The sequence below is a fragment of the Rhodnius prolixus genome, unplaced genomic scaffold (assembly GCF_049639745.1).
Source record: "Rhodnius prolixus isolate KJV_2025 unplaced genomic scaffold, Rpr scaffold_4, whole genome shotgun sequence".
Lineage (NCBI taxonomy): Eukaryota > Metazoa > Arthropoda > Insecta > Hemiptera > Reduviidae > Rhodnius > Rhodnius prolixus.
Window position 1 is genome coordinate 32,891,330 of NW_027411614.1, and position 26,902 is coordinate 32,918,231.

At 33.6% G+C, this 26,902-nt stretch overlaps 1 protein-coding gene across 6 annotated transcripts in view; it reads left to right on the plus strand.

Moving 5' to 3' along the window:
• LOC141456154 (lachesin-like) overlaps positions 1-26,902 on the plus strand; it is a 413,770-nt gene that overhangs the window by 299,122 nt on the left and 87,746 nt on the right. The window contains exons 1-2 of one of the 6 annotated variants that reach the window (XM_074131865.1): positions 15,611-15,727; positions 21,915-22,098. The exons of 3 other annotated variants lie outside the window; for them this stretch is intronic. The gene's annotated coding sequence lies outside the window, so the exon portion shown is untranslated. Of the gene's footprint in view, positions 1-4,704; positions 4,831-15,610; positions 15,728-21,914; positions 22,099-26,902 lie in introns of those variants that run through there. 2 more of the 6 variants (XM_074131863.1, XM_074131864.1) reach the window with 2 other exon arrangements.

Sequence of the window (26,902 nt, forward strand, 5' to 3'; positions counted from 1 at the left end):
CCTCAGGGTTCTGTTTTGGGTCCTCTTCTGTTCTGTTTATATGTTAATGATCTATGGAATGTAATGAAAAATTGTAAACATGCGCTTTATGCAGATGATTTGCAAATATATTTACACTGTCTACCGTCAGAATTAGAAGATGGAATAGAAAAAGTCAAGGCGGATGTAGAAGCTATCTATTACTGGACAAAGTGTAATTTTATTTCATTTAATATTTCTAAATCTAAAGCAATGATAATTGGCAGTAACAACAGTAAGTTCTATTAAGCTGGATATAGTACCGAAAATTATTGTAAATGATAGCATTGCAATACCTTATGTAGAGTCTGCTAGATGTTTGGGAGTGACCATTTCGAATACACTGTCCTGGAATAATCATGTCAGTGATATTTTAAACAGTATTTACAAGTCACTGTATCAGCTAAGACTCCACAAAGACTTGCTACCTGTACCGCTCCGTAGACAGCTGGTCAGTACACTGATATTCCCTTATTTAGATTATTGCTGCCTAGTGTATGCTGATTTGACTGCGGAACTCAACTTAAAGCTAAAACGATCACTAAACTCATGTGTCCGTTTTATATTAAATGTGCGAAAAGACGAACATATAACAGCACATTACCATGAGTTGGGGTGGCTTAATGTTGAGTTCCGCAGGAAATATTTTAAGGGCAATTTTCTGTACCAGTTGTTTAGGACGCAGATTCCACGATATCTGTTTGACATGTTTACTGCTAAGGTGTACTGGACTACAAGGACTGTCCACACCAGACTGTACATACCAACTTACAGGACTGCTACCTATCAGAATTCTTTTTTTGTTACTGCCTGTAGACTGTGGAACGACTTACCAACGGACCTTACGAACAGGAAAACAATTTTTAATTTCAGATTTTTATTTTATGACTACTTATTACAGGAATTTAGGAGGAAATAGTTTATTTATTTATTTTTATTATTTATTATTTATTCTAGTTGTGAAAGTTATTTATAATTTTTTCTTATTAGTTTATATTTATTGTAAATAATTTTTTGTGAACAGCTGTGTAGATTTTATTTTATATTTTACTATTTTAACCGAGAGTTTTTTTGTGTTTATCATGTAAATTTTATTTATTTTTGTTGCTCTTAAGGGACATGAGTCCCAGGGCATAATCAACGTATCTTTCTTTCTTTTCTTTCTTTCTTAGAAGTTTCTTGCGTCTCACTGTACGGTGATGGACAATGTTACCTGTAACGAGAGAAAATTGTACGTAGACCGGCAGGGCACTGCAAAAAGGCCTGAGTGCCAATAACTTCGGATGTTGAAGCGCCTTACATTGAAATCATATTAATAAATAGATAAATATTTAGAACTTTTAAAAAAAAAAAATATTTATTTTGACGTAATATTTCGTCTTGAATTTTTCATTAACCATTTCTCAACTCCAACTAGTCCACTTCCCCATCTTCATCTTTTACCTTCTCTTATACGTCCTCCTTTCTTCTGCTTCCTTTAGTCACATACTCCAGCAAGATTTTTGGCCACCTTCATACTTCTAAAGTGGCCGAAACATCTTAATTGTATCCAGCAATATTTTTTGTCTTGTTTGTTTTTGACCTTCTAAGACCAGTTCTGCTATATTGGCATGTATTTACATTTTTCTTAATATTTACGTTGAATCTCATTTCTGATATTCCCAACCTTTTTTACGAACCCAGGAGGCCGGAGTGCAGTATATGGTCTTTACACTTCCTTTTCCAGAGCTTTTTCTCTGTATATATTGAATAGTAGTGGGGCCTTGATTCAGTCCTTTATTTAACCTTATCTCCTCTGAGTGTTTTTTCTTTCCCTGAACTGGTCATTTGGCCAACTTATGTAATCCTTTTGTAGCCTCAAATGCTAGGAAATATCTACTTCTTTAAGTATCTGGCACAGTTTCACATGCGGAATAGAAAAGTACATTTTGTACAGGCCGATGAACACTAAATGAACTTACCTATTACATCTTTTTCTATTATGTAGAAGATAAAATCAATGAGAAAGTACTTTGAACAAGTTTTGGAATTCAACATCCATTACCTTAAAGCCAATATATATTTGACGTCTCTTAACCAGAAAACATAACTTTCAACATAGTTGATTGACAATAATTTGAAAACATCCTAAAGAAGTTCTTATTAATTTTGAAATACCAATGAGTAGAAATCTTGTCGAAATTTTCTCAACTGCCCCCCCTTTCCTTTGTTACGAACAATTATTACAATCCTTCCCTTTGTCAAAAGTATTTCCGTTAGTGGAATTCTTTTAGGAGGTGCTCTGTTTATATGGGATGAGTCCAAAGAAAGCGAAGGAAGAAGGACGCTACGAGCAGATCTATTTTCATCGTTAAAGTTAGTTGGAAAAGTTGAATAAGAAAAGTATTAAAAAGTGTTTTGAGTTTTGAAATGGCGTCGAGTTTAAGTAGACGGACCTGATGGAGGATGCAAATACTTTATTAACATTCCATTTGGAATGATGGCGTGTCTATAAGAGTGTAACTTTAAATTTATATAATTAAAATATAGATAAAGGATTGTTTTCCTTTTGCTCCTTTTTTTTCTAGTTTATTTATTTCTTAAAGAAGAGTAAAGCAAGGGACAGAGGGATGGAAAAAAAGGAAAAACTGGAATGGGTAGAAGCACAAAGTGAAGCGAGACGGAAAATTCTGTATACGGCGTTGCAGTAGTAGGTTTTTGAAGAGTTATTAAAATGCAAAAGCTTTACCCCTTCTACTCGGTCTGTCTTTTTCTTGCAGATTTTCCATCTCGCACCAGTTTTCTCAATGCTTAAAAGAGATTACCCAGCAAATGCTTTTGCTGTTATTGTGAAACACACACACACACACAAACGCGCGCACCACTTTGGGTGAGTTCAGAGAGAAGAGTATGTATGTAGAGAAAGAGAGTGGTGGTGGAGGCGAATTTAATTGTAGCATTTGTCTTATGTTGCCCTGCTGTGTCAACACTAGAAAGTAAATTGCTTAGGTACACTCTGCCTTAAACAAGCTCGCATACACCAAGCTGAGGTAATAGTAACTAAGTAGAATGAGTCTCCTCCTTTAGGTACATAACGTATAACTCATATAAGGCTTTACTCGGGAGAAGTTCTGTGAGTAGGGTATTTCAGTGGTAAACTGCTCAGAGACAGTTAGGAAGCAAGCTAAAAAAGGGTGAGTAACTTACCTGAAGTGTCTCTAAACATTAGCCAAGTTAAAGTGAGAGAATTCCCTCTCCGTCTCTCTTTTGCTTCCCCCTTAAGCGATACCTTTCAGGGAAAACGAGATAACCAAGAGAAATAGGATTAAACGGTCACCCCTTATCTTTGGATAACACTGCTACTCCTACTGCCACTTTACGAAAACAATCATCCACAAATAAAGATCGTTCTTCTTAAATCATTAAAATTAATTTCCTTTTTTAATTAAAAAAAAAAGAAAATATTTTCTAGAACACTTTTACTATTTAAATTATTTATTAGGAATCTTTCCTACAACTGTAGTAGGTTAGGAAATCTTTACTTCCAAGAAGAAGGTTATGGAATTTGGGAAACGGTTATTTTTAAAAAAAATATTTTCAAGTAAAGTAATTGCCTATTACTTCAGTCGGGGGCTTAACGTCCAACTACCAATTTGGTGTCGTAGACGGAGGCGACTAGCCAACATACTTTACTGTAAATTTCTTTTATTAACCATTAAATAAAACCCAAGGCCTAAGATCGGGAATCCGATCGCAGTACCACAGATTACATATTAGCTTCACAGGTCTCGCCTCTAAACGCTCGGCTACCGTGGCGTCTTATTTTTAAGTATTGAGACATCGTTGTACTTTTTCATTTACCACTTTTTCCCCCTTAATATTTACTGCTGCTCTGTGCACATCTGACAGGTTTCAAATTGCAATCTGAGCATTTGTCAGGTTAGTTTAGGGCAGGGGTCGGTAACCCGCAGCTCGCGAGCCGCATGCGACTCTTTTATCCAAATTGTGTGGCTCTTCAGCCTGCCCAAAATATATTTTATATTTTAATTTTATTGAAACGAATGAAAATTCCATTTATTAAACTAAAAATATTTTTTCAAAAAGAATTTTAAATGTGATAGGTTTGAAATTGAATAGAATTATATTAAAATAAAGTACGTAATTATATAATACTTTCATTCAAACAAAGGTTTAGTTATTATTTATTTGTTTATTTACTTTGCAATATGTAAAAATAAGTACATTTAAATGTTATTGATTATCATAAAATAATAATTTGTGAATACAAATGATCTACAGAGCTTTTTACACTATCATCCTTGCGGCTCTTGGTAAGATTTATTAAAATTATTTAAGGAGAAATGGCTCTCTACTTAAAATAGGTTTCCGACCCCTGGTTTAGGGGATCAAATGATCATGTGAAGAAAAAATAAAGCCAAACTATATCTTAAGTTCTTATAGTTATTCTACAGATCTTTAACCACGATTAGTGGCCACCAGATTCCCCAGATATCAGCCCAGTAAATTTCTTATTTCTATTTTATGAAGTATCGAATATTCTGGATCCCATGAATGAATGATACTAAGAATGATTTTACTTGGCTCGCTGTAATTGATTTGAAAAGAATTTTACTAGCTTACATTTGCCTTGTTGCAGCCAACTAACCTAACCTAACCACACTCATAGAAAAACCTTCACTTTTGCAGGCAACAACCGGCATGCCTTCCTGATCCGATCTCATCCTAGCAGTCCGTAACCTACAAATCACTTCCAAATCCTCTAAAGATAGCTTGACAAAGTTCTAAATTGAGTTTAAAGAAAAGGAAAAAAAGGTAAGGGTTCAACAGTACTTTTACATTTTACATTAAAGTTTTCTATACTTAGCTCCTCCATGGGGACTTCTATCAGAAGTCTTCTTTTTAAGTACGTACAGGTCATAAATTAAGCAAGGGACGTTGAGAGAGATAAGGCAAGTGGAAAGTATATTCTAAGAACATCGCATACCTAAATTATCTGTTACGTTATAACAAATAAAGATTAGGTATTACTTTTAAGATAATAACAAAGTATGAAACTTTATTTTTTTTGATTCAATAAATTAATTGAAAAATTGAGAAGATTATAAATAAAATTATCTTAAATCGTTATTATTTATTAATAAAAAATGGCGAGGGGTGCCACAATTTATTGTGATCAAGAGGGGCGACGATGCTGATAGTTTGGAAACTACTACCTTATTCGCTCGTATGTGGACGGACATTCGGACTCAAACTGACGGTAACAGCCAGACGACAAACATGTAACGCATACAAACCATCCTCCATCCCTAAAAATGCATTTCATATTTGATATCCCAACTACATCAACTTCCCCTAAATTTACAATTTGTCTCAGACTTAACTCAATTTCACTTCAAAGAAGTTCACATCACATTAGACTCTTAATCCGCTCTTTCACCTAAAGAACACTACCGGCACCTATCTCGTTGACTTAGACGCCTTAGACCTTTGCGATTATCTATCTAAGCTCTCTCCAAGAATTGGCATGTAATGTATTTATCTTACTTTAAAAATATGTTGAATCTACGAAGAGGTAGAAAACGAATTGTCATCGCCCCATTAAATAATTGTTGAAATATTAACGCTCTGAGGTTTCCCTGAGCCACATTTTGAGTTTCGTTCTCAAATAAAAAAGTTATGTCTAATCGCACAAATTCGTTAGGAAGTAAAAAAACCTCCTCGCTTATTTCTAACTGGAATAAAGTATGAACTCACCGAACTTAAATCTTTTGAACTCAGTAAATCTGGGAAAGTTGATAATTTGCAGCACTTCTCATTCATATAATATCTACATAGTTCCTGTCACCTTTTTCCAATTAAGACCCGGCAACTCCTAGTTTCCTCTCTTATATTCCCCCATTTCGACTATGGTTGTTTAGGGTATGGCGGTCTTTCTGGTGAGCTTAAGCGCCTCATGAACTGCTTCATAAGATTTATTTTCAGCATTTCCAGAGACTCTCGCATTTCGCACTGCTACGATGAGTTGAAGTGTCTATTTCTTGTCTATCGCCGCCAATATTTTTTGGCTTCTTTCCTTTTTCAAGTGATCCAGTCTCAAAGGCCTTCCTATATTTTTCAACTCCTTAAGTTTAAATCCTCCATCCATTCCCGTAACACTAGATCTCGCTCATCTGATCTCTATATTCCCTTTCACCGTACCTCATCCTTTGACAAGTCCTTCCTAATACGTGCTACCTCTCTCTGGAACTCCTTGCCTTCATCTGTCCGCCATGCTCTTACCCTATCCATCTTTAAATCCCGTCTATTCAGTTATCTACTTTCTATTCAGCTTCCTCCGAAATTCTAATTGTTTTAATTTATTTCCTTAATTTCTGCTGTTTTATTATTATATTTTTACTTTCATTTTCACTTATTATATTTTCACTTTTTGTAAATACTTATTTATTTATTTATTTTCTGTTTAATCACAGGCCAAACTGTTAAGGCCTCTATTTGTTCCTGTATTTATTCTTAGGGGACAATCGTCCCAGAATAATAAACTTTTCTTTTCTATTCTATTCACTCAAAACACAATGGAATCTTTGCTAGTGATCAATGACGAAACTAAATTGAACAGTATATATATTTTTTCAATTAATTGTCAGGAATTAACAAAATTCTTAATCCAATATTGATTTACTAAGATTTTTGTTATTCGACTATCTTGGTGATTACAATGCTTCCCTATAATTCATGCACATAAGTTTGTCCAACATAAGAATGATGATTTGTCTTTTTCAATTCTGTGTCTAAAGAGTGCTTTTGTTTATGTTTTATGACGAGAAATTTGTTTATTATTGTATTGTTTTTTGTAGCTATGCATTATGATTAATACAACACGTTCTTCCTTCTTATAACTTTGTTTGCTTATTTCATTAACAGTAACAAGCATTAACTTGCATTAACATTAACAGTAACAAGCATTAACTTGCATTAACATTAACAGTAACAAGCATTAACTTGCATTAACATTAACAGTAACAAGCATTAACTTGCATTAACATTAACAGTAACAAGCATTAACTTGCATTAACATTAACAGTAACAAGCATTAACTTGCATTAACATTAACAGTAACAAGCATTAACTTGCATTAACATTAACAGTAACAAGCATTAACTTGCATTAACATTAACAGTAACAAGCATTAACTTGCATTAACATTAACAGTAACAAGCATTAACTTGCATTAACATTAACAGTAACAAGCATTAACTTGCATTAACATTAACAGTAACAAGCATTAACTTGCATTAACATTAACAGTAACAAGCATTAACTTGCATTAACATTAACAGTAACAAGCATTAACTTGCATTAACATTAACAGTAACAAGCATTAACTTGCATTAACATTAACAGTAAACCAAGAGTGAATATGAAAAAAATATTCTTTCCACTTATTCAATCAGCAGTTTGACAAATACCTGTTGACGTAAAAATCCGTAGAAATATATGTTGATATAATCCATGTAAATCCATTGAATGGTAGCAAACCGGTGGAAAATATAAATAATAAATATGAAGAAATTTATCTGTTGACAAACGTGTGAACACAAGGAACTGCACCTACACCTACCTATCTTGTGGGTTGAATGGAAGGTGGAGAATTTAATCAAGAGAATGAGCATTTAGTTGTGTGTAGTGTTAAAACAAACATCTCGCTTGGCGGTAGTGGTTGGTTGGATGATAAGCAAAAACTTATCCTCGTCATCATAGTTATCAGTGGAACACCTCTTGCCCCTCACAGAAGACGACTTCTGTTGGGCCAGGGGGAAGAGAGGCACTTACTGAAGCGAGCCGAGTTTCAGATAGTGTTAAAATGAGATCTGATCTGTACACAAGTACGCCGTCAGATCTACCTAACTGACAGTGTAGCTGAATATTGTTTCTGTTCCAACTGTCCTCCCTTTGCAACAATACTGCAAACTGTGATTGTGTTGCCAACGTTACAACTGTTATCCATTAATAATTATTCGCAGCAATGTTAGCTTTGTCTTTCTTCTGTTATTGAAAATATTCCAGTACTATTGCACCTGTTCTTTCCCAACATTTACTTTTCAGTCCGAACATTATTAAATTTTACTATTTTTTGTATGTAATAAAGTATTTACTCTTCCATAATATTTGTAGAAATGCTTCTTTAGAATCTAAACAACCTGGTTCCTAAAACTTCTAATTCTCATTTATTATTATTACATTACAAAATTTGACTGAGAAATATGTAATGAAATAAGTTGATCATATTTCTATCAGATAAGTCAAGATCTTGCAAATTATTTAAAAGTACCAGAGAGATCGTTTCCACATGTTTCCATGTTAGTTGTTTCTTTAAACATCGTTTCAAGGGAAGAAGTGCAAAGCAAGAAAAGTGCAACTTTTTTAGAAATGATTGTGGTAGAGTTCAGATGTGTGTTTAGAGGGTGAAGGTCCGGGTAATTGTCTTGTCAAAGAATAATCCAAGATACGATCGCTCATGATCAGCTAGTGGAATTGGATATCAATTACGATAAAATAGAGGAAGGAACTTTTTTCGAGCAACTCGTATGTTTACAGTAAACGTTACATATAAGTATTTAACTTTGACTTTTTTTTTACTTTATTTATTTATTTGTGTGTATTGTATAGGAATAAACGTTACAATACAGAGTTGTATTCGTACAATAAGCGATAAATAATTAAAAAACTAGACAATGAAGAACTAACTCGAAAAAAGTAATAATTAAATATAACTCTTTTTAATTAATAAGTAAATGAACTTTGAACTTTAAGAACAAAAAATAATGATAATTCAAATTGAAAAATATAGTAATACAATAACATGAAAATGAAGTCTGGGAATGTCTACAATAGCAAAGTAGAGAGAAAACAGAAAGTGAAAATAAAATATCAATAAAAGGCTGAAGTAGATTAAAATTAAAATACTAAAATACCCTGGTTTTAATAATCAGAAATGTTAAATTAATGTCGGGGGGGGGGCACATTTGAACAGAATTTACATTTTCTGTTACAGAGTGCACAGAATCGTATTATTGAACCTTTTTATTTTGTTTTCTACAACTTTCAAGTCTTCTTAACAGATCTATATCAATAAACAGTTGGTACTTTACATACATATCTATATTTTTTTAATTTAAAAATGTTGTGTCCTATGTTAATATCTGCCCCACTGATGGGGTAGCTTTGAACACAATATAAAATAGAAAGAAATGATATTACTTTACTCTGAATCTACCTTCTATCAGTTATTTCTCTCGCTACTACATTACTTTCTCTTTTAAACCACTGAAATCTAGTTCATAATGACTCAGTTCGGATTGTTGTGCCCAAAGTATGATGGGTTTAGGGAGTTTGAACAAAATATTCAGTTTGTTGCGCTCCTTAATATAGGTTCGAACCACTTTCCCCTTCTTTGCGATTAAACAAAAAAAAAGTCACAAACTTGCAGGTCGGTAGGGCACATTTTAACTGTAATGTTGAAATGTGCTCCCTCGCCTTCCATAAAAGAAAATATACGAGTAATATCCAACACTTTTTGCAAGCAAATAGACTATTGTAAATAAGATTTAAAAATACGAATTCCAAATGGTAAAATGGACTAACAGTACTTACACATTGTTCACTATAATATTCACAATACACTTCCAAAGCTGCAACAAAAATTTTACTTCCACCTTACAAAATATAACATTCCTCAAATCTGACTTTACCAAACAATGAAAACGAAGGGAAACTCTATCGATAATACAGCAGGTCTACCACAAAATATGGAGAAAATTACCAATCATAAATGTTTTAAATATTTGGCGAGAAATTAAAACTATACAAAGGTGCCCCTTGTTCAAATGTGCCCCCTCTCTAAAACATTGAAACAGTTGGAAGACCTTGTCAGTTCAGAAAGAATGGAATACTCAACCTTCGCAGGCCTCGATCTGAGATTCAAACAATAATAAAACTGTTTTAATAGTTAACGCCAAATTTTCTTCATTGAACGTTTAAATTTTCTTTTCTGAAAGCTGATGTTCTTCAAATTTGAATTTTTTGAATCTTCCTATCCCCTTCAGATCTCATTAAGCCGCTAGCGTGAGCTGAATAATATATATAATTATAATTATTATAATCTATATAAACACACACTTGGCTACACTAATCAATGTGGGCCAATTGTAATCAAAATCATACCTTTTTGTTAAAATTAGTGGTAAAATAGAGGTAGCTTTGCGAATTGAAATTTCTCAGGTGTTTATTTTGTAAATATGCTTACGATTTATTTTTTTACTAATAATTTTTTAACAAAAGAGATATTAATAATGATAAAAATGCCAAAATTTACAAGAACAAATCTGCGCGATTGGTAAATAGCACCCATTAGCGTTGCTAAAATAATTTTACCTCGGCTGAATCATAACTTTATATATTTATTTATTTTTGGACAGTAGTCAAAACTGATAAATATTACCTCTTATTTTGTTGACTGCGGTGTGTTGAGCTGGTAAATAGGTAGATATGTTGGTGTGATAGGTTGCCCACTGCCTCTCCCTTTACACTCCTTCTATCTGAACAACATACAATCGGCCTAAGTCGTAAAAATATATTTCCTATTTACAACTACCTTCACCGCTCTCTTTCTACCTAAAAAATGGACAGCCAGGGATGGAATAGCTGCAGAAATGTAAGCGAGTGTGTGAGACTCTTTCTGTGTTGTACTAGTTTCTGAAAGTTCTAAACTTTTTCCACAGTGCGAGGATGGTTTGGAGTTTATTTTAGGGTCCAACCCCTAGTTTATTTTTTTAATTTTATTCTTTCCTCCCTGTGGTCTCAGTATTTAGTTTACTGCGCCCTTTTGTTGGTTACATCTCTCTATCTTCTATCCCTTTAAAGTTTATTAGAAACAAAACAAAAAATCTCTTTATTTTCCGATGATATTACCTGTAAGAGAATGGGCCTCGTGATTGTTTTCTTTGAATATGATCAAAATATTTTAATAGCTATATTGGCAGCTTTAATAGCTAACTATTGTTTTGAGAATCGATATTATTGGTATTTTTTCTTTCTTCTCAGTGGCTTTGTTTTACATATCTGGGTTCATCAAGGGCATTTTATTCGACAATATTACGCTCCCCTTAAATTAAGCACCAATGACTGCTAACTTTATCCTATTTTATATCAAATCTTCTACTTTAAGAATACTATACAGAAAATCTACATTTTATTAGTGAAACTCTGCAAACAATCATCTTAACTTACTTAAGAAATGAAAACTGTTTTTTTACGAGCTTATTTTCCAATAAGCGAATAATTTACTCTAAACTGGACACAATCCAATGTTGTTCTACGCCGATATAGCTGATATAGTAATCAAAAAAATAAGCTGTCTTTTTTGGCAAGAGGCAAGAGCCTTGGTACTACAAAGAATTCATACCCCAGACTTAGAATATCTACTAAGATGCACAGTAATCCAAATTCAGATCTAAATTTATCTTCAGGAAAAATAGTTAAATGATTCATATCTTTTGTTCTTTTCTTTTTTTGAAGACCAAGTGTAAGGGACAATGCACTTTTTTGAAGACTTGATTCTAACAAGAGAAGAAGAAAACGACATTAATAGAACATAACCTACTAGTCTTCTACAACATTCCATCGAAAAATTGGGATATAGAACACGTGTTCTGTTGTGGTTGTAATAGGTATATTGTCTTACAAAAAAAGTTTTTAGCGGACAAATATTCTACTCGTTATAAACATATTAACTTCAAAAATATTAAAATATTGATGCTAATTGGTTTCTTAACGTAGAAGCATTTTAGTACCTTATGATTAAATTTGTTAGCGACCTCTACAAATATTTTGACAGACATGAACAGAACAGTAAAGTTTTTTTTAGATTCTTTTAAATACAAAAAAGAAAAAAATAAAGAATAAAAAAAAATGTATTCTTTTTTTAAAAAACATGAAAATTACAACTTATTAATCAAACGAAACATGAAAATTACAACTTATTAATCAAACGAAACATGAAAATTACAACTTATTAATCAAACGAAACATGAAAATTACAACTTATTAATCAAACGAAACATTAAAATTACAACTTATTAATCAAACGAAACATTAAAATTACAACTTATTAATCAAACGAAACATTAAAATTACAATATTTCTTACCATCACTGTTGTTTTTTTTATTTACCTGAACATTAAAAGAGTTATGATTTAAAAAAACAGTAATTGTAAGTACCTAGGTTGAAGTTTACATTAGAATGCACGGAATTCTTCATTTGGAATGGCAAGCAAGAATTGTAACTATGAAATAATAGTTGATCTTTCCAGTTTAAAAATTAAATATACAAAACAAGTGATAGAGTAAACTAATTTATCGAATCGAATATCTTGATGTTGATTTAATGGACATTTTAGTGCATTCTCAGTGCAGTCCTCGCTTCCAGGCAGTAAACTAAACTAGACCAGAATGCAAAGTACTAATCCAAAAAACACATTGAGTCCCCTCCCTTACTTTGTTTGCATTTAAAAGTTGTTAGGAGGAGAAGTGTAAATTCGGCTAGTTGTAAAGGCATTTATTATTGAGTATCAAGAAATATCCGTCTATAAGACAGCTGAATTTGGAGTCACTTACGGTGAAGAAATGGCTCACACAATCGTCTATCTTAAATTAGTCAACAGCACTCCTAACTGCAACTGACATAACTATGAACATCCTAACCTGATCGTTGCTTTTACAAAGCAAAATCTCCTCTTTTTTTTTGTAATATAAAAAGAATGTTAGAAAATAATAATTACTAAATCTGTCTATTATCTAGTTCTATTTAGGTAAGTAAATATTAAACAAATTATCCCAAATGTTTGTTTAATTTCTGTAGAAGAATGCATGTAGATAAAATAAATAGGAAAATACTGTTCACTTATTTTGTAAGAATCTCAATAGATTTTTACTTGACTTTCCTCTAGTGTGCTGGTAGTGGCAACAATATTATAAATTCTTGGAATACCCAATGCTTTAGCGGAGAAAACTTCGACAAAGTGCCAGTACGTAGCCCATACAGGGATACCCTAGTCAACCTTTAAGTGACAAACGTTATTTAGTATTGCTATCCACGAAACACTTACATTGGATAGTGATCGTGATATTACCAAAAGCTAAAATTCCTGCAACTTCTTCCTTTTTTTTTGTCTGATGAACGTTTTTAACTTATTAGATTTTAATATTAAATAAATAAATCAAGAATATTGCTGTTTTTAATTGCTATTGGATGTGACAGTGCGCCATCCACCGTGTGACATTTTAGCATTTTCATTGGTTTGCCGTGATTTCTTGATTTGCGGGATTTTGGCGATTTAACTGTACAGGAAAAAACCAACCGACTTATGACAGTTCCCTGGAAGTATTTGGAAATTTATACTTCGACTTCAAACTCTCTTACAGAATAAAGTTAATCAGATTTCTAAAAAGTTTAGTTTCTTTTATTTATTGTAAGGTGCTTACTTCAAACGATGACGGCATGCTAGTGTTTCGTTTTCACAGTCTATATTTAACAGCTTGGATACTCGCCTATGTTTTCACCATTTTTTTTGTACATAATGGTCTACAGGACATCTTATTTGATATTTCATGACTTGTGAACCCATTTTTTCTAACGTTAATTAACGTTAACTGGCTCTACAGTCATTGGTGGATTTTGGTCTCCCTGAACAAGTATCTCTGTCGAGTTTTTCGTTTCCATTTCATCACTCCGATTTTAGTAGATCATCTTCTGAGACTTTAATGCAGTATTTCGACGGGCGCGCCATCTCTTTCTTTCCGGGGATTCCTCTTGTTATTATCTTGAACATTCTCTCATTAGGTAGACCTTTCTACATGTCCAAGCCAGCTTATTCTTCTTGACTTAATGAAACTTACCATGTCATCATGACCTATTAGGTCGCCTAAATTTGTGACCGTTCAAATTGGTGGCAATCCTTATCTAGCAGTCTTCAACAGGTTTTAAGAAAAACCACAAGCCTGATAGGTAGACTCCACCAACTCTCAATTATTGTTCATACAATTTTCTACAAGTTCATCAATATCAAACTAGTTTACAAAGATTAAAGATTCCCTAAAGTCGCTAAATGGATTCTTTATCTTCCAGTTACCAGAGTTTTAGAAAGAGCTTTGGTAATACCTTATGAGTGTGTACGTTAGTGTTATTTATATGATTATTGTGGCATTGATTATGGAGGTTTTAGCACTATTGTGTGTTTATTAACCAATTCTTGGAAATGAATGATAAAGCTGCCAACGAGAGCTTTACAATTTACCTCGCACAACTTAAACAATTTCCCTTTCAAACAAGTTTGGCTATCGCACATGAAGGAATGACTTTATACTGTCATACAAACACATGAAGTGAAGAGAGTTAATAGGGCCTTTAATTCCTTGCTGAGAGTTGGTAGCCGAGAGTGAAGGAGTTAGTAGAGAAGCTTCTAAATAATAAGCAGCCTCTGAACAGCAGTATGGCGGTGACGCGAAGACCTTATCATGCACGCCACCAGAATCAATGATTTTCTCTCTCTTCACTTAGGTGAACATTAAATCTTACTGCTTACAATGCATTCAACCATTCATATCATCTCACTTTTCTGCCATATTTTTTAATTAATTTAACAATTGTTTTTCATAAATTTCATAAATATTTTATTTAACCTTCCAGCGGGCGCAAGTATCTCACAGATACAGACTAAGACTAAAATAATCGCAGTTTAGTGATGGAGCGGCGGAGGGTGCTGTCCTTTAAGCAATGCTACACCCTCATGACTAGTTTCCTTCAGTAAAAATCTTATCTTGTTTGGGGTTGTACATTTCTTTGCAATTGTCGATCCGTGCCTGACATATACTCGCGACCATTCGAGTAAGTTTCCAGATTTACCAATTATTTATATTTTTTCTTGTATACATGTCCTTCAAATTGAACTATTTTCAATATTGTTTATAAGAATATTATTTTCTACTGACAGAAAAAGACATTGTATATCTCAGATACGAGGAGGAAATATCTGCGAAAGCTTTCAAACAGTCTAGTGGCTGAACATGCTGATTGTAATTATTACACTTATTGGCTTGTAAAAAATAAAAAGTACTGTCGTTTTCTGAGCATTTTTTATTTGTTATTTCATTATTAATGATTACAGATGTTATTTAATTTTTTTTTTTAATTTATTTGCTATTCACAATCTACATAGAATAAAATGTAATAAGTGAATACGATAAACGAATACGTTATTTAATTAATTTCATTCCTTCTATGGATAGAAAAAATTAAAAATACCAAAGGTAAGATACGCGCGCCCGTTTTTGTAACTTTTTTGGGCGCACTCGCTAGAACAGGGCTTCTTAAACTTTTGTCATTCACGACCCCATTTATGATTGCGAGTTTCTTGACGACCCCATACAAATATAAAATAAAAATAAATTAATATTTTTTGATGATTTATTTATTAGGTAACAATATACATGTACATATGAAAATATATAGTTTTAGAATTCGTTTTGAAACATACAAAAATCTAAAATTAAAAATTGCACAAAAAATTATAAAATTGTATTTATTATAGTTTCAAAAATAAAAGTGGATTCTGAGCGTCTTAATTCGCTCGAATATATTCAAGTAGTTGCGTGGTAAGTATTAAATTAAAATATAAGTAAAAAATTTAATGAGATGGATAATAATAGTATAATAATAGCGATCATCGATCGTTTACTGCTGTCGGTGGAGATAGCTCAAAACCTTCAACAAATGCGCGTGTCTAGACGCTGCAAGTCCACTGTATTCCGCCAACTCTAGTGATGTTATAAAATGGTATATATAAATATTTGACTTTAAAATCTCTCGCGACCGCAGAATTTTGCTACGCGACCCCATTTGGGGTCGCGACCCATAGTTTAAGAAGCCCTGCGCTAGAAGGTTAATTTGGTTTCTATCTGGCAATACTGAATGAATTAACCCCAGGGTCCTAGGCTGTGCTCTAAATCTCAGCGCTTCCACTCATTTTTCCTCGACTACTTACACAAGGAGTTCATTTATTTTGAATAGCTCCTTCTGTCTTAATTACAACTGCCCTAATCTTTGCGAATATAAAAATATATTCGCATAAAAAAAGATTAGCTGGAAATAATCTTTTATTTTTCATTTATTTTTAGTATTATTAAAGTAACTCAAGTAAGAATAAATAAAACTCGTTCTCTCTCTCTCTCTGTCCCTCATTCCTTTATCCCTTTTTGACTGCCCAGATGCCTATATTTAGGCGAGACGCAAATGGAGTACTAGATCATAAAAAGAAAGGACGCATGGGGCAATGCGGGAGCACGGTATAATGCAGATAATTAATTTTGAAAATATAACTAGAAATGAGAGGACGGTGGGAGGGGAGTTGTGATGTGAGAGGCGGCGCCGAGGGACTTTGGGGGGCGGTGATGTTGTTGAATGGGTGGTAAACTGAAGAAAAAGAAATGTTTAATTAATGTCGACCGTTCTGGATTTTTGTGTTTCCCATGGCTGAATAAGTTACTCACTCCCTCTGCTTTACTTTCCTTCTTCTATTTTATTCTTTTTTTTTTAACTCCCTTGCTCCCCATCATCGCTGAACACCCTTTCGTCCTGCTACCCATTGTCATCCGGTTCGCTCTACTCATTCTCTTCTTCTGTTTGTCACGCATTCTATCCCTGTCTGCAGATGCTCCTTCGTCCTTTCATCTTCCATTTACTAAATATCACATCCTTTCGCTCACAAAAACACATATCATCACCTACATGCATTATGAAAACATCCTTACAATTTCTTGTTTTACCCTAACCAAACTCTTTTCATTACTTCTGTTATTTATATTTTTAAAAAAATGTATATACTTTTTTTTTTGTTTAATTATTATAAAGACATTATAAAATAATTAATCATTTTATATTTTGACAGAGCTTTTCTCATTTGGTTTTTCTTTATAATATCCGTTTTCATAAATCCGATGTGACATCTAATCTTCAAACAAAATCTTTTTTATTTCTGGTCTCCTTATTTTATCTCCAGACTAAGTAATGTTCTACTTGTTCCTCTCTCGGAGTTATGCGCTTGGTTTCATGAGAACATTGAATGCACGAGTAGACGTGGAGACCTAACATACTCCTGGCCACTCTAGTCTAATTAAACTCTAGGCGCCTCATTTTTACAATTATCCTTTTCTTTTTGAACTTTTACTTATTTGTAACTAAAAAAAAAAGAAGTTGTAGTGATGCAGAACCACCACCTACACTTTTTCTCGTGGGCTAAATTCAATCTACTAGTTGTATTAAAAGCTCTGGGTACTTGAAATGAAAAGAGAGGTATCCACTATTTCTGTAAAAAGGAGTAAATATCTAAAACTTTGTTCCATCCGAAAACCCTGGGATAGGTACACCAGCCATTCTCTTCACACTGTCGCTAACTTTCCCATTGTTCGGCTTGTGAGCCTTCCTATATCATGCTCAGTTACTGGGCAGAGCAGTAAGAAGTGCGTGGGTGTCGGCTCTTGTCCAACATGTTGGAGTTACATCTCACCGACTTCAAATGGACTTCTTTTTTTTTAAGGAAAATACATTGAAAAATTAAAAATGCAGATGTTTCTTCTATTGTTACCTCAGGAGCAAGCTGATAGCCTGTTGTCAGTTGCATGAATCGGTATTTACAACTAACAAATAAGGCAACTCCGCCACGTGCTGAAGATAGTTCAGTTCTTCATGTTCAGGACAATTTTTACAGTGCCAACATTCGGCAGCCTTCAAATGATCTTGTATTTTAAAAAAAAAACAGTTAAACTGTTGGGAATTGTGACTATCTAAAAGAAGATTTAATAAACAAACATGAACATAACAAATAAATCAAAATTTGACTCACCTTATTGTTTTTTGTCTGGTTTTAGACACTCTTAAAGCGCCTTCACTTATTTTATATTTGTATTTGACTGATTAAAGTTTTCTTACAATTTGTCCTTTTAACCAGTTAAGCGCGGAATTTAGTTTTTAACCCCCCCCCCCCACACACACACACAGTGTGCGGAATTAAAATCAGACAATGACGTGTATACAAGTGACGAACGCAGGGCAAAACAACCAATAGTTTACTACGTCTTAATAGTCACTGCAAGCACTTTTTCTGCAATCTCTGGGGCTTACAGATTGTAGAGCATTCTGTGCTCATTCAAAATCTTGCACCGCTTCACGTATACATTGCTATAGTTAACTAGAGACGCAAGAGCTTTAACAAGGTAGAAAAGAGCTTTGAACTCTGTGCAAAATGAAATCATGCTCGTACTGAGGTCTGAACCTCTATCTAAGGTAAAAACGGCATTGCACAAGGGTTGAGAGCTTCTATTTGTGTGTGTAATTCCCAATCTCTAATGTGGAAACCAAACATGCACCAACCACTTATCATTTGGCTGACTCCCTCCATCCCCTCCGAACAAAATACTTGGCAGTTCTATTGGTAAGATAAAGGAAACATCCCACCAAATTTTATTAAAATTTCGAGTTTTTATAGTTAATGGCAATTTTATATTTTTCACAACGAGTATATACGTCGAACGCACCGTAATAGAGATTTGGTTTGACGTGTATACAGGGCAAACATGTTTAACTGGTTAATTTGCCAATGCGGTGGCACAGTACGTACTAAACGCACGCCTTACAGTAGGTTAGAGTTAGAGGCGAGGCCCGCAAAGCTAAGATGGATTGTTGGTTACTGGGTTCGATTCCCGGTCCAGGCCTTGAATTTTATAGTAAATGATGTTTGCAAGAGGCATCCGTCCGCGATTTCTATTTTGGTAGTTAGACATAAAGACCGTCTGAAAAATCTAGGCATTACTTTACTATTTTACTCCCAACTTTGCTTTAGTTACTATAGACTCATGTTCCAGAAGATTGCTCCATCTCTTTACAACTTCAGTATTTTTTTGTCCAGTCAAAATTCTCGTTTATATTAAGTAAATACATTATTTACCTAATCATTATGATCTATTGGTGAAAGATGTTCTGAAGACCAAAAATAGTTAGAAAAATATTTATAAAACTGTCTCAGATATAGATGGCTACATTCAAATGATTTATCTTCTTCTTTTCTGAAAACTCAGGAAAGATCTTTTACACGCTCGCATATATAACTGTCACATACTGTGACAAAAGGTCTGTCAAATATATACTAGATCGATTTCAACAATTCTCTGGTTGCACTGGTAGTGAAGGAAATCTCTCTTATATCATTTTCTTTCTAATAAACTTAAAACGAGATGTAGGTTCTGTGACATTTAATAATAAATTTTATTAAATAAATGTTATCAAATTAAATTCGAAAATATTTTGTTGAAAGCTTAGTTTCATGATGAATTATATAAATTTTCTATTGTCGTTGTTTTTTAAACAGGTTGTAACTACTCCAAACAAAACTGTAAGACTGTAAGTAAAAATAAACCTGATGCTATGGACCATTGCTCTTAATTCTCGCGCTCTTCAATACTCCAAAAAATGTTCGTCAAGCTGTTAAGATCGCAAAACGGAACCAACCAAACTGTACTCAAACTTTATTGTACAGTGCTGGCAATATTACACTTAATAATTAAAATATTTTCGTAATTTGTAATGCTAATTATGCGCTGAAAGTATAGATATATATTATTTCTTAGTGACTGTTGGACAGAATACTGGATTAAGTGCTGAAGTGCTGCAAACTAACTGGAGTCAAACCAACTTAACTTTGATTATATATGTTTTGTTACATAATTTCAACTTTAACAATATATATCTTAATGCAAGGGACGGGTGTTGGTCTAGTGGTTATGAAACGTGGTTTTGTAAGTGTTCAAATTTCGAGTATTGCTATTTTTCATTTGTTTGAATAAAATGTAAAATGTGTGCTTCTACCCCAGTCCACGGCACCTAATTGGGAGTTGGACGTCAAGTTCCGCCTGAAAAATAGGCTATTACTTGACTTTTATACATATACACACTGCCGCTAATTCATTTCATAAAGTTTTAGATAACTTGATTCTTCTGAATATTTGTTCTAAAAATAAATACTATTTTATTGTATGTGCTTTGGAATATATATATTAATATTATTGTTCAAATCATTTAAAATTTAAACAAGTTATTCTTTTCATTTTTGTTAGGGCATGATTTGAGCATGAACATGAGCATGATTTGAAGACACGCAACATCTGTAGCTCAAAGCCTCTTTTCTCGTTAGAGATAACGTCCAACATCCCAACCACTATCTCTTAACATAGAAATCGCGTCTTCTCTTGTACCTAACCCTTTTCACTCGAATTAATAATTAATATTTTTAAATACCCCTGTTTTTTATTTTAAATATTAGAGGCTTTATACAAAAAAATGTCAAGTTCTTTATTATGTTACGTTATATGTTTATTTATTAAGGTACAAATAATATAAAACTTTATATATTTTCCTACAGATACCCTAATAATGAGTCAGTAAGTTGTTGCGAATCAAATACACTATGTGCTCTTTTATATAACTGCACCAAAATTTTATGAATGAAACTTGGTATTTCATGAAGCTTGGTAACGGCATGAGTGAGCACCGTTCGCCTCGTTTTACCTTTGTCGACCTACTAATTGCCACAAAGTAACCTCCAGCTGTATTTATGAATCGATCGTAATGTTTTAATCCATGTTAATAATTAATAAAAAGGTATTGAAAAATTTCCCACTAAACCTAGGGCTCTATTCTGCTTTAAGCAAAGCTCCTGTTTGGTAGATGCCAAAAGGAAGTGTTTCATTTCACTCAATGGGCCGATAAGTAAATAAACTAGTATATAGAACCTATACACATTCAGGAAGTTGGTGTGTATATGGTCTAGAGGCTGGCGGCAGTCTAACATTCATACTGCGGCATAACCTCTCTAGTGGGCAATATGAGCAGGGGTGTTGGACAAGAGCTGACACCCACGCACTTCTTGCTGCTCTGCCCAGTAAGTGAGTATGATATAGGAAGGCTCACTAGCAGAACAATGGTAAAGTTAGCGACAGTGTGAAGAGAATGGCTGGCGTACCTATCCCAGGGTTTTCGGATGGAAAAAAGTTTTAGACATTTACTCCGTTTACAGAAGTAGTGGATACCTCTCTTTTCAATTCAAGTACCCAGAGCTTTTAATACAACTAGTAGATTGAATTTAGCCCACGAGAAAAAGTGTAGGTGGTTCTGCATCACTTCAACTTCTTTTTTTAGTTACAAATAAGTAAAAGTTAAAAAAAAAAAATTAGACTAGAGTAGCCAGGATTATGCTAGGTCTAAACTATTCAATGTTCTCATGAAACCAATTGAATAACTTCAAGCGGGGAAAGAGAGAATGTTTCGCGTCGTTGATATGTTATTGCTTGTAACTTCGGATAGATATTAGAAACAAAATAAGGTAAGAATGTACATAGATGGGAAAAGGATTATGTTAAGAACACTTAGTTCTGAGATAAGAGGCGATACTTGGAGACGCTATAGCCAGCAAGGTGTAGGTATGGAAGCCAGAAGGTTTTGCGTGCCAACGCAGCTCGAGTGGTCACAGCAAGAGAGAAGCAAAACTGATTAGGGGCGCTAATGATCTCAGCAGTCAATGCGCCATAAAAAAAAATGTTTGGATGCAAAAATGATATTCTCATAATGATTGTGGAAATTCGTAAATCAGGAGTTAGATGGTGGTCTGGCATTTTTTATCCGTTACATTTGTTAGTTTAAAAGTAAAATGTTTTTAATTAAAGTTAGATTTTAATTTATTTAATTATTTTTGTTTTTATTTCTGTTTATTTATTGAGATTCTGTTTATTTCAGTTGAATATTTAGCAATGGTGGAGAGGTGGGCACGGCCGAAAGTGGAAATAAGTTTTTGCAGTCTGTGATGGCATGTAACGATGGAGATTTCTGTTTCTCAACTGGACTCGTAGCAGACTTTGCTAACCACTTAACAATATAAATATCAAAGAATATCGAACATAGTACATACAAAAACTAAATGGTATTTTTTTAAACTTTTATTCACTTAAATTATTTCGTTGAAAAATTTTTTGATTGATGTTTTGGTTAGGATAATTGCAGAGTTAGTAATGTTATTGTAGCAGCGCACATCACTTTCTTTTTATACATAGTTAACCTCTATAATTTGTATTCAAAAATGTATTTTGCTAGAGAAATACTTTGTTGTGTAGGAAAAGTCTAATAATATGTAATAGCTAGTGCTTTGTCACCTAAAAGACCTATTTTGCCTTAATGAGAAATATTATTTAGTGAAATAATTATGATGTACTTGAAGTACGTGTATAAATGTGTTGAATATGTCGTCATACGTGGAAGGGCAATGTTTATGTCTGGTAAGTGTAGTGAGTAGGCTTCTGGGATCACAAAGCGCACATTTTGCTCGTATAAATTCTTTCTTCGCCATTCCTTCAGGGGACGGACACTCTGTGAGACATTTTAATGTATCTGATTCCTTTCAAGTTTGTTCTAAGACCTTCTTCTTTTACTAAATTTAAGCGGTTAGCCTCATTATCCAACACATCTTTATTTTATTCTCTTTTAAGAAATAAGAAAATTAGGATTGTATCCAATATAAATTAAGTTTACAATAAAAAGAAATAAGTATTTAGAGAATGAAATAGCTATGGTTGATGAAAGCCTAGCAGCTGAAAGGTATCTGCGGTTATTGGTTACCGAAGGATCCATAAGAAGAAGAGAAATAGAAAACGAAGGGCAGTAAGAAACAAAGGAAGAAGTGAAAGGAAGTGGTTTGGAAAGAGCTGTTGTAGGTGCCGAGTTTATTGATACTTGAGAACATGTGCTATCATCCATTATATGGTTCCCAAGCCATCTGTTCGAAAAAGCAAACTGATATGCGGTCAGGTCTCAGACTTGCTTGACAGACTACGAATCTTTAAAAATGATTTCAGTAATATTGCTAGGAATACTCATGGCATTTATACATGAAGTAATAAAAATATTAAATTTTAACTATTTCGATTTCTGAACGGAAACCAACAATAGATTTTTCTGAATAAAATCAAGAAGAGGCAGAAACGTCTAACCTCTCACAAACATTTATGTATTCAAAAACAAATTATATAAATCAAAAGGGAACACACGGCCTTCTCTTACCGCAGTTTTTGAATGAAACTTTAGAAGTGGGATGCATGGCCCAATTTTTACTTATATCTCTGTAAAAAAAATGTTTTTAATTGGAAATAATTTTTTTTTTTAATATTTTATAAATTTGCGACTGCAGCGGTTGTTGAAACAAGCAAATGTGATGTTATGTAATGTCTTGAATGCAGATTGGAGAAGGCACCCAGTGGTGACAATCCATTAACGTGAACAGATGAACTATACTGCTCTTCTGAGGAGAGTAGATCGCGGGGCCACTTTCTCTTCAATTTCCTTGGAGGATTACCTGGTAATGTTGAAGATAAGTGTTCAATTAAAGGATTAGGATGAGCTGCTGTAAAGGAATGAAATTTTAAGAAACGAGTTTTAGTAAGGTCGTTAATGAAAGGGATGTTGAGGTCATAATGGTGAGGTTAGAAATATAGAATGGAGCGTTAAGAAGTTTTCGTAGTATTTGCGATTGTAAAGTCTGAATGCGTAAAGAATTAGAACGTTTAGTCGATCCCCATACTTCAATGCCGTATGAATAAATTGAATTTAAAAAATGAATTATTGAAAAACTTCGAATTTATTAAGTTCTACTAATAATAATTAAAATACTATACACAAATTTTCATTTACATTGCATAGCCCAAAAACATGTTGCTTGTTCGGTTTTCAACACCGCTATTTAGCATCAGGATTTTGAAACTGCACGGCCATCATTAAGTATTCCGTTTTAATCAAAAAATTATCATGACTATCGTAGTAGAATCTACACAGCTGCCCTTAGATTATCTCGAAGAAGCCAATTGTAATTAATTCTCTAACTTCTGCAGCTAATGTTTGTGACAAATCATTAAACTCGGGCAGTTTTAAGGATTGTTTTCTATAAGCTAAAACGTTACCATCATCGATATAAAGTCATGAATCTACACTTTTTAGAATTATATTGTAGTACTTACAATTATTAGTATTACAAACTGTAGTAATGAGTCTTGGGCATTCTGCTTTGACGACGGGGTACCTAGGGACGTTTTTTTTTCTTTTATTTACATTACGCTTTTATTAACGATCATATATTTTATTCTAACTCTGGTAACATGACAATAAAATGTATCCCTTTTACTGCAGTTTTGATTGTTGAACGAAGTAATCAAAAAAATAATGAAACAAAGCAGTATATTGTGTGTACCAAGTAACCAAATGAGAATTAATGTGCAACATTATCTATTTGTTAAAAAATAATTTAATAATAATAAAAGACAATGCGTAAAGAACGAAATAAGTTTATTACAAAACGATTGAAACTTTGGACAGCACATTCACTTGTTGAGACCCGAGCTAATTGAATGGGAAAAAACAAGTTCCCCTCCAATATTGTTGAGTATTGGTAGAAAGAGGGGGGGCCTTGGAAGCGGCGGTGATCACACCATAAGCAACCGCGTTCTGGCCAACGGTTGCAGCAGTCCAATTGATTATGACGTCATTATCCGACGAGTAATGAGCCTGTCACGTTGGTAATTGGATTTTGACAAATTGTCCTGCAACAAATTTTGCTGTGGACAACTGATAGGCTACGTTTTAAAAGAACAATAGAAAGAGTGAACCTTTTCAACGCATTTTTTTTTGTCGTAGACTTAATTTTTTTTAAATTTCATATAAAATAAATAATTTGTTTATTTTAGAACAACTCTTTAAAAGAAACATAATTTTTTAACAAGTGAAGCAAACAGTTTTAAAAATTCACGACTTGTTACGAAAAACTATGGTAGGAGAAGAGACGGCTATAATATAAAAATGTTAAGTTCGACAACTTCGGTTTAAGTCTAATTTTGTTTTATTTCAAAAAACAATAATCTTTTACGTACGAACTCCTCTGGGTATTTTCTCCAGTAATAATGCAATCATTGATATCACCTCTATTCAAATAATATTATTACCTGTTACTTAATTAATTAAACTATAAATGTTGTAATATTAGTCTCTATAATTTGTAACCCCATAAGAATAAGCCTGGGTACTTGCACTTTTAAATGACAATAATTTATTAGCATTTTCAACTGGTAAACTTCTTTTATTGTTATAAAAATTGTAGAATCTAACTTTATGGTTACTTGTGAATAGCCATGATTTTCAAATTCTTCATTAATGTTTTTTAAATTCACTCTCTTCATTTTTTATGTGACCCAAAAACGTTTCCGTTCTATTCAAATCACTTCTTCAAGTAAATTGCAGCTTTAATTTTTTTGGTTATAAGTAGGCATACCATAATTACGAAGAGCCAAACCGGGACGCAGAGGAGGAAGAGGCTCATTTTCGTTTTGCTTTTCGCTTAATTTGTGTTTTTCATATTTGAAATGCAATCAAAATTATTAAGAACTGAAAAGATATTAATAAATGGGCGCGGGGGAACGATCGGCCGGGGTGTCGGTGTTGTCCAAGTTTGACCGGGACGCCGGGACAGGCATCTCGAACCGGGACCATCCCGGTCAAACCGGTACGTATGGTAAGCCTAGTTATAAGTAATCAGTGTATTGTAAGTTTTAATTTTGGTACTTTTATACAGATTTATGTAAGTGTGTTGCTGCTGTATTTTGCCGTTGAAATCCGAAAGAGCCACGCTGTCTCTAAGGTTAGGGATTTGTTTTTGAAAAATTAGGACCATTGATTCTAATTATTGCATTTTTTTTCTGTTTATGTTTAGTTGAAACTGCTGCTTACATCGTCTTTTGTGATTTTTTTTTTCGAGATGGTTTGGAGATAAATGAAACCAGCAAGTTTACATAACAATTCATGACAATTAACACCAACAAAAGACCCAATCAGATCAATTTTGTCAGCAGCTAACAGAATAGTCAATAAACAAGGAAAATTTGCAATAATTATATTTGTGATTGAAGTTTACTGGTTATGAGAAAATTTGTCAATTAGTATAGTTTAATGATTAGAGTAAAAGAGAGTCATATTTCTCTAGCCGTTAGATTCCAGTTGCTGAATGAGAAAGAAGTTTACGACGTTTGTACTGATCACCATGATATATTCTTTAAATTAGCCGAGTTGTTTAGGGTTTTAATGTTATAAAAGTAAATAAAAACCTCTTTTTAACTGAGAAAAGAGAATAACTAGTAAAAGACAGAAGGAATTTGCCAGAAATACTATAAAAGTGCCACAACTCTGCCAACTGTTTGGAACTTTATACTGTGATGGGTGGAATGGTCAGAGCGGAGGAGAAATAAAGTACAAGTCTCTTTAATAGAAGACCTGGACCAGCTAATCCCACAGCCTTATAGCGTGGTTGTCGTTGTGGAGCACTCCAAAGTACAAAGTGTCTGCGCACAGTCCGACCCCTAACCTAACTAGTATTCTACTTAGCCGTGTGAACAATGGACTGCACAATGCTTTCCTATTGCTCTTCTAGCAGCACTAACCGTACACAGGCTTCTGGTATACTCCATCCTGCACAGTAATAGGCTGTGCTCTCTCTCTGGCACAATTTGAATCTAAGTCAATTACACGACTCGTCTTAAACAACTTCAACCACCCACCCAATCCACAATCCACTCCCTTCCATTATCTTACCCTTCTAGTACACTATGTTCCTTCTGCTCCTCTTATAGAGTCAACCTCCCCTGGCCAACCAACCGCAACAAAACTCTTTGCCTGCAGACCAAGTTCAATTTAGT